Genomic DNA, 10,094 nt, shown 5'->3' on the forward strand with positions numbered 1-10,094 from the left:
AACTTTGGGTCCAGAGAACCTTTCTCTGATAGACCCACGCAGCAGCCCTGAAGGGTTGCCCGGCTGTCCGTCTCTGGAGGCAGTCGGGGGGCGGTTTTCGAGGCACCTGACTTCTTGGGAGTCCATAACAACAGACAGTTGGGTGCTTCGAGTCATATCCAGAGGATATTCAATTCCCCTATTCAAGGTTCCCAAATCTCGCAGCCTCCCAGATGTTCCACCCGACCAAAGGGAGGCGGCAGCTATCGAAATCGAACAGCTGCTACAAAAGAGCCATCCAGCGCGTCCCCCGAGATCAAACCGGATTAGGGTTTTACTCCAGGTTCTTTTTGGTGCCAAAGAAGACGGGGGACTTAAGACCAATCTTAGACCTTTCCCAGCTGAACCTGTCAGTAACCAAGCAAAAGTTCCGGATGGTCACCCTGCAATCTATACTTCCCCTCTTGAGGGAGAACGACTGGATGTGCTCCATAGACCTCAAGGACGTACTACCACATTCGGATGGACAGACGATCCAGGAGGTTTCTTCGCTTCCGGCTGGGAGCCAGTCATTATCAGTTCAGGGTCCTCCCTTTGGTCTCACCTCAGCCCCAGGGTGTTTATCAAGGTCCTAGCGGTGGTAGCGGCCCACCTGAGGCTCCAGGGATTACAGGTCTTTCCGTACCTGGGCGACTGGCTCCTGACGGCATCATCAAGGCATCTTCTGTGCTCAGCCAGGGATTACTTTCTTCAACTAGCACCAAGGCTGGGCATCACGATCAACTGGGAGAAATCTTTTCTGAACCCCACAAGTTATAGATTTCATAGGAGGAAGACTAAACACCAGATCAATGCGAGCCTTCCTCACCCCAGACCGTATTGCCAGCCTGAAGTGTCATGTGACAGCGATCCTGCAACCATCTCCAACTGCAGCTTCGGTCCTGAGGGCCCTAGGTTCTATGGCGGCAGCTATTCCGCTTCTCATTCATGCCCGTTTACGCATGCGGGTTCTTCAATGGACCCTTCAAGTTCAGTGGTCCCCTCTTTGTTCTTCTCTAACGCTCCGATTGCGGTCAGCAGAGCGTGCAGGGACTCCCTTCTTTGGTGGCTTCTTTCTCCGGAGCCCTGGCAGGGAGACCTTTTGCGCTGCATTTCCGAGCCACAGTGACCACGAATGCTTCTTGCCTCGGGTGGGGGGGGCATTCTGCGGGAAAGATTGTCCAAGGCACGTGGAATCCCACAGAGACGTCATTGCATATAAATGTCCTGGAAATGAGGGCGGTGCTCCTAGCGTTGCAAGCACTTCACCACGTTCTTCCTTCAGGGACTATTGCGATTCAGACAGACAACATGTCGGTAGTCTGGTATATCAACAAACAGGGAGGAACCAGGTCTTACCCGGTTTGTCGAGAGGCCATGAGAGTCTGGGAATGGGCAATTTCCACCAAACGCTTTCTGGTAGCAACGCACATTCCGGGAAAGTCCAACATCCTTGCGGACAAGCTCAGTCGCACCATCCTTTCTCCACACGAGTGGTCTCTCAATCCTCAAGTAGCGAAGAAGATTTTTGCCGTTTGGGGGCAACCCTGTTGCGATCTTTTTGCCTCTCCCTCAAACGCCAAATGCGACAATTTCTTCGCTCTGCTTCCCCCACCAGGGGAGTTCCCGAGAGATGCTCTGGTGCATGCTTGGCCTCCCGGTCTCCTTTATGCCTACCCTCCACTTCCTCTGATGCAGAGGCTTCTGCAGAAAGCCAACAGTTTGGGGAGCAGAATGATTCTCATTGCCCCATTCTGGCCTCGACAACCTTGGTTCCCCTTTGTATGGTCTCACAAAATCAATCCACCATGGATTCTGGATCCAATTCCGGATCTCATCTCTCACCCTCTGGGAATGTCAGTTCCCAATCTGCGGACCCTGAAGTTGACAGCTTGGCTGCTCCAGTTCCATCCTTAATTAGGACTCCCGGTATCTCATCACCGGTCAAGGCCATTTTAGTGGCAGCTCATAAACCTTCCACCAGGCAGGTTTATCGGAGTAAATGGAAGAGATTCTCTATATGGGCAGTACAGAGAACTTTGGATCCTTTCTCGGCACCTATGTCAGCGGTGCTGGATTTTCTAACAGACCTCTTTCATCAAGGGGCTAGTTCTTCCACGATTAAGGTACAATTGGCAGCTATCTCGCATTATCACATTGGTCATGACACAGCTCCTTATGGCCGAAATTATGCAAAACATTTCTCAAAGGAGTTTTTGTTAAGGCCTCCAGTCAAGGAGGTTGTACCACCCTGGGACTTGTCTTTAGTCCTGCAAGCCCTTACTGCTCCTCCCTTCGAGCCTGCAGCTTCTACTGATTTAAAGTACCTTTCCTGGAAGACTGCCTTCCTGGTAGCTATCACTTCAGCCAGAAGAGTGTCTGAGCTTCAGGCTCTGTCGTCAAACCGCCTTACCTTTCTTTCTTCCCTGATAGGGTGTGCCTCAGGACCAATCCTTCTTTTCTTCCAAGGTCTCTTCTGAATCAATATTAACCAGTCAATCAATTTACCTGTGTTTTTTCCCAAGTACTCAAACAAAGGAGAATACAAATTGCATTCCTTGGATGTTCATAGACAGTTACGTTTTTATATTAACAGAACAGCTGGCCACAGGAAATCAGATCAGCTGTTCGTCTCCTTTGCTAAATTTGCTCTGGGTAAAGCAGTATCTAAAGTCACACTATCTAAGTGGATTGCTAATTGTATTTTGCAGGCATATGACACTTCAGGCAGACCTACTCCTCAGAGGGTTACGGCTCATTCTACTAGGGCAGTTTCCACGTCAGCCGCCTTTAAGTCCCGTGTATCATTGGATGATATCTGCGCGGCAGCTACTTGGGCCTCGCCTCATACTTTTATTTCTCATTACAAGGTGGATGTTGTTTCTAGAGGAAGAGCATCCTTTGGCTCAGCGGTGCTCCGGAACATCCTTCCATGACGGCCGCCCAAGATTCAGGTAGCTAGGGACTCTGTCCCACAGGTTGCAGACGAATGAAGTCTGCCTACTTCAGATTTAGAAGTTATGTACTCACCATAACGTTCCATCTGAGTAGGTGACTTCATTCGGATGCAACCATCCCCCTGACCTTTATAGAGCGAGTATTTATGCTGTTTTAGTGTACTGTTGTCAGTATTTTGAGGCAAACTCAATCTGAGGTCAGTCAGGGCTTGGCAAGGGGTTATGGGTAAGAGGGAGGAGCTAGGAGCTCGGAGCCTAAGCTTTTGAATTGCCGGCTCGGATCCGAGGTCGGATCCGATACCCACAGGTTGCATCCGAATGAAGTCACCTACTCAGATGGAACGTTATGGTGAGTACATAACTTCTAATTCCTATGGTGGGCTCAGGCCTGTCAATCAAACACAGGATTGCCCTTCTGCAACAGTCAACCAAGCCAAACCATCACGACAGATGCCTCAGACCTCGGTTGGGGGGCACACATGCTGGGCAAGTGTATACAAGGCTTATGGACTCAAGACCAGCTGCGCCTACACATAAATCTAAAGGAAATGCTGGCAGTAAAATTGGCAATCCAGTCATTCAGACCATTTCTCCAAGAAGGTCAGTTGATGATAAGAACAGACAACACCACAGTTATGTGGTACATCAACAAACAGTGAGGCACACATTCATATCCTCTATGCCGGCCGGCACTGGACCTATGGGATGTGGCTCTGAGCTACAACATTCAGTTACAAGCAATTTTTGTACCGGGAAAAGAAAACATTCTAGCAGACATATTAAGCAGAACTACCACAGATGCCCACGAATGGATGCTGCATCCGGACATCTTCAAAGCCATCACAAGAGAATGGGGATTACCACAAATAGACTTGTTTGCATCCCCACTCAATCACCAGCTAAAGAAATTCTGCACAAGGACGTATCACCCACTTGCTTGGAAGGTGGACTCCCTATCTTTCAGTTGGAAAAACCTGACAGCATACGCATTCCCACCACTTCCTTTGATGCACAAGCTGCTTCTGAAGATCAAAGAGGACCGTCCAAGGATCATTCTGATAGCTCCAGACTGGCCAAGACAACATTGGTACCCATTGCTGAGGAGCATGTCTCGGTAACAAATATGGACACTACCCCTGATCCCATTACTGTTAACACAGAACAACTACAACATCCTGCATCCAAACCTGAAAACTCTGCAGCTAACTGCCTGGAACATTACATAACCGCAATTAACCCAAATTTATCCCAAAGGGTTAAAGACATAATCCTGGTGGCTCGTAGACCTTCAACAAGAAAGAATTATGCAGCAAAATGGAAAAGATATCTCATTTGAGTACTGCAAAGGGAGAAGATGTGACACTGGTAAACATAGCCAACATCCTGGAGTACTTGGCAGAGCTCTTCCATACAGGCCTGTCCTACTCTTCCATCAAGATACATCGTCAGCTATTTCAGCAGAATACAGCTTGGATCCTCCTGTCTTCTCTCATCCTCTGCTCAGACAGTTTCTGAGAGGAATTAAAAATGTAAAACCTCCCAGGAAACCACCATTACCAGCATGGGACTTGAACTTTGTACTAGAAAAATTGACACTTCCCCCTTTCGAACCAGCAGCAACAGCAGAATTACAATACTTATCCTGGAAGACTGCTTTCCTGCTGGCAATAACTTCAGCAAGAAGGGTCTCTGAACTACAGGCATTAATGGCAGTGCAACCCTTCCTGATCTTCCATCAAGATAGAGTGTCCATGAGAACAAATCCTACATTTTATGCCTAAGGTGGTATCCAGAGTGTCATTAAATCAGGCTATCCACCTACCTACATTCTTCCCAAACCCACAGAACAGGGAGAAAGACTCTTGCATACCTTGGATGTACATAGGCAATTCACGCTACTACCTGGACAGAACCAAGTCCAATAGAAAAACTGACCAGCTTCTGGTAGCATATGCCACAGGAAGGGAAGGAAAACCAATTTCAAAGCAGACAATCTCCAAATGGATAGGAAATTGCATTAGATTTTGTTACTCCTACCATGGAAAGAAAACTCCAGAGAACATCAGGCCTCACTCCACAAGGGCTACAGCCACTACCACAGCTTTCTTCAGGAGTGGCTACCAAGGACATTATAGAGGCTGCTACTTGGACCTCCGTGCATACATTTGCTAAGCATTACAATTTACCTTTATACTCTAGATCCCGAGCAGGTTTTGCCACTGCTGTTTTGCAAGGGATCCTAGCTACACCATAATCTCTACTCTTTTCCTCCTCCCCTTGTTTAGCTATGGTATTCTACCCATTTGTAAGGACTGCAGATGCATCCGTGAAGGACATAGTACAGTTTTGTACCTACCATAAATGTAGATGTCCGATAGGAATGCATCTGCAGTCAGGATTACCCACCCACCTTCCCCTCTGAGGTACTCCTAGGGTATTTGCCATCCTTCAGCTAGCTTGGGGGGGATCTATTATGGTGTATTTGTTTGTATATATGTACATACATGCTTATTTTATGTGTTTGCTCTCTCCTATTTGGAAACATTGACATTTATCCAAATTTTAGCCATCCAAGAGGGCACCTGGCATCTGGGGCAAGAAACACTGAGGAAAATGGTGTCGGCTGATGCCTTTATACCCGAAAAACTGCAGCGATGACGTCGGGTGAAGTGCGGACCCAGACTTTGGAATCCGGCCGACCGAAGGGCTGCCTGACGACAGGACAACCCATTTGTAAGGACTGCAGATGCATTCCTATCGGACATCTACATTTGTGGTAGGTACAAAACTGTACTTTGTGGAAATGCTTTAATAAAAGTCATAGAATTATTACAATTTGCCCAATCAGAAATACTAACAAAACGTGTTTATATATGTATGTTTTGTTTGCTAGGTTGTCCATCTGGGTTTTGGCTCACTTTCAGTAGAGGCATAGGGAGATGACCTCCAATACAAATGTCATATTATGGATAAAAATCACTAAACTAGTCAGGGCTTGGGGCTGACTCTTACCTGAAGGAGCTTATTGTCCATTACTGTTCACCTCAGATGTTGCAGTCATCCTCCATGGTTCTGTTGGTAGTTCTTTATGTGTGGCTAAAACCTTCTGGTATTCATTCATTTGCCTATTCAGCTGCATGCCTTTGGAATCTGCTACATTGATGGTTTTGATAGTGTTATACTTTAGCCTGCTTCAAGAACTCAAGTGATACTTATTTAACGGGTCTATATTATGTCATGGAATGCTTAAAAAAGCGAACAATGAATAATCAACCCCATGTAAGCAAAAGCTTACAATCTCAAAAGCTCAGAACAGTCTCAACCTTCAGCCTCTTGGGTGTCTCCACCTTTTGACGAACTGATGGAGCTAGTTATTTGGAAGGTGTGGGATACTCGTGATGCCATGGACACAGTCCCCAGGAGACTGAATAAGTTACTTTCTGCACCCAGAGAAAAGGAATTTTTATCTAAAGGTGTTCCTGTAGATGCCATGGTGGTGGCGGCGGCTACTAAGAATGCGCTAGCGGAGACGACTTCTGTTCATCTGCCGAGTAAGGAGTCTTGAACGATGGACAGATACGGGAAGTGTATCTTCTTTTCAGCGGCATTTACTCTTAAATCGCTGAACTACCTTACACACTTTACGAGGCTTCAGAGAGATCTCCTTAAGGAGTTAGGAGATTCTCTATAAGGTACATGTACTGAGGGAGTCCCTGACAAGGTGTCTGCCCAGTTGTCCACCTTGAACTCTATTGTCAGTTCGCCCATGAGACTTATTTCATATGCAGCCGACGGTGTGAGTAGAGCAGCGGGTTCAGGAATTTCCTTAAGACGTCATTCCTGGATGCGTTTGTGTAATTTTGAGGAACCGTTCAAGTCTACCTTTACCAACGCCTCCTTTAACGGTTCCTCATTGTTTGGACCCAAGGTAAAGGACACTCTCACCTGGTGCGAGCAAGTAGGAAAAACACTCTCTACTGTGGGAATATGTTTTACTGTCCCCTCTAGACCATACCCAAAGGGTCAGAGGGGTGGTAAAATGTGGTTCAAGAAGTCCCAGAGGTTTTTTCCAAGATGTCCAGGGGGACTCCTCCTTCAGTGGCACAGGAGGAGGAGGAAATGGTAGATGTCACCCAAGGGGCAGGGGTGGACCGCAAAACCAAGGAGGCCGCAATTCATTTCGGGGCTGGCCTTACCAGGGCTGCTGATGTGGGTCCTGACTGTTCTTCTCTGGAGCCGGTCGGGGGTTGCATTTCTTTGTATCCAGAAGCCTGGCTAAGTATCACTCAAGACAAATGGATACAAAGAATTATTACCAGAGGCTATGTCATACCCTTTTCTCTTCCTTCTTTTGTTCCCAAGAGGATCCCGGATGTTCCACCCAATCACAGGGATCAGGCAACTGTGGAGGTCAACAAGTTGCTGACAAAAAGAGTCATCCAAACTGTTCCAGCAGACCAAATACGCTCCGGAGCTTACTCCAGATTCTTTTTAGTGCCAAAACTTACAGGGGACTGGAGGCCCATCTTGGACGTCAGCAGACTGAACGAATCAGTAAAGAAGGACAAGATGTTTTTCGTGTTTCACTGTTGCAGTCATTACATTTGGGTTATCTGCTTGCAGGTAGCCCTTAGCCGGCCTGATTATCAAAGTCTTGGGTCCTGTGTCGGTTGCTGTATCTTCTTCTATGACGTCAGGTAGTCAGGAGTATAAAGCATGCAGCCAACGCCATTACATCAGTCTTCCTTGCCGCACGGTGCCCGAAGCAGAAGCAGTTCACAGGTTTTGTTTTCAAGTTTCAGAACCAAAGTCTTCTAAAAAGTTAACTACCTCGTTGGGGATCCTTTTCTTGCTCTAAACCGATGTCAGTAAAAGTTAACAATTGTATTTCTTGTGGAAAGCAAATACCTCATAAAGATTTTCATTCGTACTGCATTCCTTGCTTAGGCCCAGATGACGATGTCCCTCGCTGTCCGTTTTGTGCCTTATTCAATCCTCGTACTATTCGGCGTCGGTTCATTTTCACATCTATTTCGGTACTCTGTTCAGTTATCCAGAAATGGCTTCGGTAAGCCATCCGACTACCAACATTCTGAAAAAACATAAAGATAAAGACAGAGACAGACCGCATAGGTCCAAAGCTGCCGACGATGCTTCCTTTAAACTAGACGCCAGTTCACCGGTACTCAGTGAGGCGCTTTCGCAGCCCCTGATATCTATTACTTCAGATTTGCATGCCTCTACTGAGACCCATTTGGAATCCGGTATGCCGCGAGATGCTTCTTCAACTATGGAACCTGCTGCAGAGCTGCTGTGCAGGCACTGGCTTCTGAGGGTGTATTCAGGCCCTAAGACTCGATCCACGCCTAGAAAACTGACGTCCAAACCGTATGGTCAGGCCCATATGCCTAAAAAACAAATGATAAGAATGGCTGAAGACTTTATTACTCTAATTAGGGGAAGCCACCCCTCTCCCTCTAAGAGACCTAGAACTGATTTTTTTTCTGATTCTTCTGATCAGGATTCCGAAATTTCTGTTTCTTCTGATGACCAGGATTTGCCCTTATCTACCTATGAGGATTCTAATGCAGAGGACTCCATTCCCTTTGCTTTCCCTCCAGAAGATTTATCATTTGGTGAAACTTTGCACACTCTTAGGGAGCATTTCTGCTGGGAAAGCTGGGATTACGCTGATTCCAAAAAGAGGCTTAGGGAATTCTTACTCCTGCCTCAACACAGGCCTTTAGCTATCCCCCCTGTACTGGACATTGTAAATGATGCCTTCTTGGAATCTAGCCTGGCCCCAGACACCTAACCTCCGGCTCCCAGGAAACCTGACCGGTATTACAGAGTACCTGATTCTCACAAGTTCCTCTTTAAGAATCCTACTGTGGACCCAAAGACCATTTCACAGGGACTCAAAGGCATTAAGGCTACTACTGCCAAAAATCCTACCCCCTCTGATAGAGATTCCAGGGCCCTAGACAGATGGGGTAAGAAGGTATGCACTTCGGCTACTTTGACCATTAGGGCCTGTTAGAAAAATATGTATTAACATATGTGTGCAATGCTTATTTTAAATAAGGGAAGATTAACACGTTTTTATTCTATATGCAGTATTAGTTCTATTTGAAACTGAAAACATGCTTTTCTGAAATTGTGCTTTCTGACACTGCAAGATGCACTCTGACCTAGTTTGCTAGCACAGCAAAATACATGTGTATGCTTTGGAAATGTACTGGAAAGCAGGTGATTTTCTGCTAGGTCAGGAAATTAAATGGAGAATAATAATAATTTCTGTAGCTCCATTCATTATGGACAATAAGCTCTGTTCATGTTGATGAAAAAGTGCACAAGCTGCAAGATAGTTAGATACTATAAACAATGAACTGCTTCAGAAATCTGTACTTGCATTGTGCTTAAATTAGCCATAGTACCTAGACTTGTAACATCACATAGCAATAAAGTTATAACTGACCGGTGGTCGTCAAGGCCATCCTGTTTACTAAAAAAATCTTTTTTAAACTTTGAAGAGTCAGCTAGAAATGTGAGAAACATCTGTAAAGTAACAGAATTGTGAACTGGTGATCTACTACGTCAGTTGTAGTGGGCAATGTCTTGAAAGAAAGGTATAATAACTGTGACACTTCCTGATTTAGTCAGACAAACTCTGTAACTGCATTTTTTGTCTCCTTGCGCAAGAATAAAGATACCTAAACTGAACCTTATGCTTTTGGTCTTTTCATAGGTTCATACTAGGCTATCTGCCCTAGGGCATTTATAAGCCTAGCCAGAGTATGTTTGGCTTTCGCCACCCATTTTAAATTAATTTTGCTATGCCCATTTTTGAGGTTAGTATTCTGTGCCTCTGTCTAATAGTGACACAGAAGTGATACCCGGGGTAAACCTACGATCTCCCATCCACTCATCAAGATTCCTCTTGAAGAGAGTTAATGAGAGACTCTGCCTAACCTGGACTGGGATTTTATTCCAGAGTGAAGGGAGCCTCTGGGTTATGAATCTGTCCCTCCAGCATGTCCTATTTATTTCAGTGCTGAGGTTCAAGTCTCTTTTTTTAGCGTTTGGTTGGGCCTTTCCGATGGGGGATTTGGGGTTTTT

This window comes from Protopterus annectens, chromosome 17.part0, assembly GCF_019279795.1.
Source record: "Protopterus annectens isolate FY-2018-M chromosome 17.part0, PAN1.0, whole genome shotgun sequence".
In the NCBI taxonomy this organism is placed as follows: domain Eukaryota; kingdom Metazoa; phylum Chordata; order Ceratodontiformes; family Protopteridae; genus Protopterus; species Protopterus annectens.